General features: G+C 38.7%; 1 long non-coding RNA gene across 1 annotated transcript in view; it reads left to right on the top strand.

Annotated features, from left to right (window-relative positions):
- The first annotated feature begins 1,560 nt into the window (after positions 1–1,560).
- LOC125485091 overlaps positions 1,561–5,040 on the top strand; it is a 10,427-nt gene continuing 6,947 nt past the window's right edge. Inside the window, exons 1-2 of the long non-coding RNA XR_007263849.1 lie at positions 1,561–1,571; positions 1,899–1,974. This is a non-coding gene — a long non-coding RNA (uncharacterized LOC125485091). The remainder of the gene's footprint in view (positions 1,572–1,898; positions 1,975–5,040) is intronic.

Below are 5,040 nucleotides of genomic sequence, written 5' to 3' on the forward strand. Positions count from 1 at the left end.
AAAAATTTGAATACACATGCAAATAGATTCAAGAACAGCTTCTTCCCTGCTGTTACCAGATTCTTGAACGGACCTCTCAAATATCAATTCTGATCTTTCTCACTCTCTGCACTTTCACTGCAGCTATAACTCTGCATTTTGCACTCCATTCTGCTCCCCTGATACACTTTATAAGGTATGATCTGCTTGTATGACATACAAAATAACACTTTTCACTTTATTTCAGTACATGTGACAACAAAGAATATGACTGCATCTATGAATCTAATTCAGTGGGCTGGGATGTGAATGGGTCATTCATGGCATTTCAAAAAAGGTTCCTGAACATCACTATTGGAAAGATTAACCCATCCGAAAGGTTCTGAAAACTTAATAACAACATTTTAGTCCAACTTGGGGAATCTGAATTTGAGCCTCCTGCCTAATGAATTGCTCCCTCCTGCCTTTCTAAGTGCCCCAGTGAGCTGGGAAGTTCCCACCCTTGAACTCCATTGCTCTCTCCATGGTTCCAGTAGAAATGATGGTGAGTGCAGAATCCAGGAAGTGGAGAAATCAGTCTACATCTGAGATTTTGAACAGGATCGTGGTGAACCAGCTGCCAATTTTTCACCACAGAAAACCTTTCTTCCTGAAGGTCATAATGCACAAGTTCTTTTTCTCATTTTCTTACCAACTCTGATGGTTTAACTTGATTACATTTTTAACTAAAATTAAAAATCAAAGATACCAAATAGTCTAAAGTTCTTTGAATTCAGACTTGTCAATCACCTCTGATTAAAGATAAAATCAAGCTAGCAATTATATGGAATACTGATAAGCAAATATTCATACCTTATCTGAGTTCTAAAGACTTGCCAATGCCTTTGTGCTTAATACCTTTATATCCAGAACAAAGATTAATGTTCAAATTAATAAATATATCTTCATTTCACAGGCATCCATTTTGACATTGAATGAAGAAAAACAACGTTGATTGTTAACTTGCAACTATTTTTAAGCCAAGTAAAAGCAACAGAATAAAATTAAAAGGCGAGGTAATATTTTCCAAGTCAACACAAAACAAAATATGCTGTGATGTATGATTAGGTGACAATTTCATCTTCATAATTTAATGATGACCAAAACTTCATCTGACATCATTGATAATTTTGGCTAATCAGGTATTTAAAATGTCATCAAATTCTTAGCTTCTTGAGCTAGGGAGGGCTTTCTGTCAAAACTAATATTGCAGTGGACACCGCCTTTTCATTCTGACACCTTAGATAGCTTAGTGAGTGGCAGCATAAATACACCAAGGTTCACCAGAAAAATGTAACTGAACCTGTACTCAGAAGATCCACTAAGATCTGTACTCAGGGGAACAGGTGAGCAAAGTCACCAAATAGTTTGAAATGCTTTGAATTCAGACTTGTCAATCACCCTTGATTAAAGATAAAATCAAGCCAGCAATTACATGGAATGCTGATAAGCAAATGGGCTTACTTTATCTGAGCTCAAAAGGCTTGTTAGTGCCTTTGCCGTTATTAATTTTATGCCCAGAACAGAATTCCTTTCCAGAAACTAAGTTTCAGGTCAATAAATAGGTCATCTTCTAACAAGAATCCATTTTGGATTTGAATCAGCAAAATAAAAAGAGCATTGATTGTTAACTTCAGCTATTTTTGAATAATGTCTGAAATAAATAATGTAATTTCCCTTTTTAATTGTAGTTCGCATTATTCTCAATGCCATTTATTAGGCTATTTATCAGAAAAGCTTGCCTAAATTAGAAAATACTTTTCAAATGTGGGATTATTATTTGATTTAAACAAAAATTACAGAACAATTACAGTCAAACTATTTATATATGGCCAGATGTCTTGAAAATAATTATGTAATTTCTCTTCTGTCAAATATAGTGCACAAAATTCTTTATCGCTGAGACCCCTTGTTGGCATACCAGTGAGGATTTATGGCTACATTGTGCTGGTGAAGGTAATGCATTTTTAACTCCTATTACTGATTTATTGCTGTACAGTCTTGGGAGAGTTTTTGTTCCCAGTGACAATTACAAAGGCTACATATGATCAAAGAATTCCAAAGCTTCAAGACAGTCACCTCATGAGACAGATACTGTACACAAATGTAATAAGTGCTTTAACAGTTTTTATTTAACTGATAAATAATAAAAGTTTTGAAAATGAATCTTCAATGATTCCAGGGAAATGGTCATCATGTAGCATAACACAGACATTTCTTTCAGATGACATAGAAACATAGAAAATAAGAACTTGTGTATGCCACTTGGTCCATTGAGTCCCTATCCACCATTCAACATAATCATGGCTGATCATCTATCTCAACACCATACTTCTGCTGACTCTCCATACCTCTTGACACCCTTAGCTTCTAGAAATCTGTTGATTTCTTTTTAAAATATAATCAGTGACTTATACTCCACAGTCTTCTGTGGTAGAGAATTACACTGGTTCACCATCCTCTGCTTGAAGACGTTTCTCCTCATTTTAGTCCATAATGGTCAACTGCATATATGAGACCATCACCCCTTACTTGGGACCTCAGCCAGAGGAAACCTCATCTTTGCATCTGCTCTGTCTTGCCCTGTCAGTGTTTTAAATGTTTCAATGAGATCCCTGCTCATTCTTCTAAACTTCAGAGCATACATACCCAGTTAATCTAATTTCTGCACATATGATGAACGGACCACCCCAGGACTCATTCTTGTGAATCTTTGTAGAACTGGCTTTAAAGTAAGTCTATCTTTCTTTAGGTAAGGAGACCAAGATTGCACACAATACTCGAGATGTGGTCTCACCAAGGCCCTGTATCACTGCAGTAAAATTTCCTTGCTCCTCTACTCAACCCTCTTGTTGTGAAGGGCAAAGTATCAGCTTTCAAAACTGCTTTCTGCACCTTAATGCTACTTTCAGTGACTGCATGTACAAAGGCATCCAGGTCTTTTGGTTAATCAACGTTTCCCAAACTAATACTTTTTAAATAATGCTCTGCCATTCTGTTTTTCCAACCAAAGTGGACGTCTTCACACTCACATACATTATACTGCATCTGCCATCACATTTTCCTGCTCAGAAATTGCCTAAATTGTCCTTAAGTCTCTTTACACCCTCCCCACCATTCATAATCACAGCCAGTTTTGTGCTGTGAGCAAATCTGGAAATATTATCTTTGAATTCTTCATCCAAACTGTCCAAAGACACGCAGGTTAGGTGGATTGGTTATGCTAAATTGCCCATAGTGTTCAGGGATGTGCAGGCTAGGGGATTAGCCAAGGGAAATGCAGGGTTACAGAGAGACACTAGCGGGGAGAGTCTGGGTGGGTTGCTCTTTGGACAGTTGGTGTGGACTCGATGGGCTAAATGGCCTGCTTCCACAGTGTAGGGATTCTATGATTCTATGATTATGTTGTAAATGGCAGGACCAAAGCACAGATCCTTACGATACCCTCCTACCACTCTGAAAACAACACATTTATTCCGTCTCTCTGGTTCCTGTCTACTCAGCAATTCTCAATTCATACCAGTACATTACCATAAATTTCATGTGCTCTGATTTTGTGGGACTTTATCAAAAGCTTTCTGAAAATCTAAATACGCCACACATCCACTGGTTCCCACACATCTATTCTGCTGGATACATCCTCAAGAAATATCTGTTAGGCTTGTCAAACATGATTTCTCTTTCATAAATCCATGTTGACTTTGCTTAATAGCACTGGTATTTTCTAAATGTCATACTTTCACATCCTTTATAATAGAGCAACATTTTGTCTACTACTACTATTCGGCTAACTGGTCTGTAATTCCCAGTTTTCTCCCACCTTAAACTTTTAATCAGCAAGGCTAGATTGGCCACACTCCAATCTGGCAGGACTGTTCCAGAACCTGCAGAATTTTGAAAGATGACAACCACGGCGGCTCAGTGGTTAGCACTGCTGCCTCACAGCATCTGGGACCCGCGTTTGATTCCATCATCAGGTGACTGTCTGGTTGGAGTTCGCACATTCTCCCTGTGTCCACATGAGTTTCCTCCGGGTGCTCCAGTTTACTCCCACAGTCCAAAATTGTGCAGGTTAGGTGGGTTGGCCATGCAAAATTGCCGGTAGTGTCCAGGGATGTGTCAGCTCAGTGGATTAGCCATGGGAAATGCAGAGTTACAGGGATGGGGTAGGGGTCGGGTCTGGGTGGGATGCTCTTCAGAGGGTTGGTATGGACCCGATGGGCTGAATGGCCTGCTTCCATGCTGTAGGGATTCAATGATTGCATCCATTATTTCCACGGCCATCTCCTTTAGTACCCTGTAATATAGATTATCAGGCCCTGGGGTTTTATAAGTTGTCAGTACCATGAATTTCTTCATCTTTTTTCTCACTAATACTAATCTCCTTCAGTTCCTTCTTCCCAGTCATCTCTTGCTTTTTGCAAAGGTTTTGTCTCTTCCTTTATTTAATTGTTCTGGCATTTCCTTGTTCTGCATGATCGTTTCTCCTGATACAAACCATAAGAGGCTAATATTTGTCTGCAGTACCATTTCCTTTTCAGATACACAAAAGGCTACTTTCTCTAGAAATCTTCTATGGCTCCTCTTTGGATCTAACACTGTCTATAATTTCTTTTGGTGGCCATTTGTTGAGCCACTTTTCCTGTTGTGTTCTTTTACCTGAAACAAATATTTAACTAATGCAATGCATTCATTTGTTCCTTAAATATTAACCATTGACCATCCACTGACATGCCTTTTAGTGATATTAGTCAGTCTATTAGAAATAACTCACCTCCCAAACCTTATAGTTTCCTTTCTTTAGATATAGGATCCTGGATTTGACTACTTTACTTTCTATCCCAACAAAGATTTTGATCATGTTTTCTGAAAGTATTTCTCACAATAAGATTAGTATCAAGAGACAACAAGGTGCAGGGCTGGATGAACACAGCAGGCCAAGCAGCATCATAGGAGCAGAGAGGCTGACGTTTCGGGCCTAGACCCTTCGGTCTAGGATTCTCCAGCATCTGCAGTTCCTAC

This window comes from Rhincodon typus, chromosome 16 (assembly GCF_021869965.1).
Source record: "Rhincodon typus isolate 14 chromosome 16, sRhiTyp1.1, whole genome shotgun sequence".
NCBI lineage: Eukaryota > Metazoa > Chordata > Chondrichthyes > Orectolobiformes > Rhincodontidae > Rhincodon > Rhincodon typus.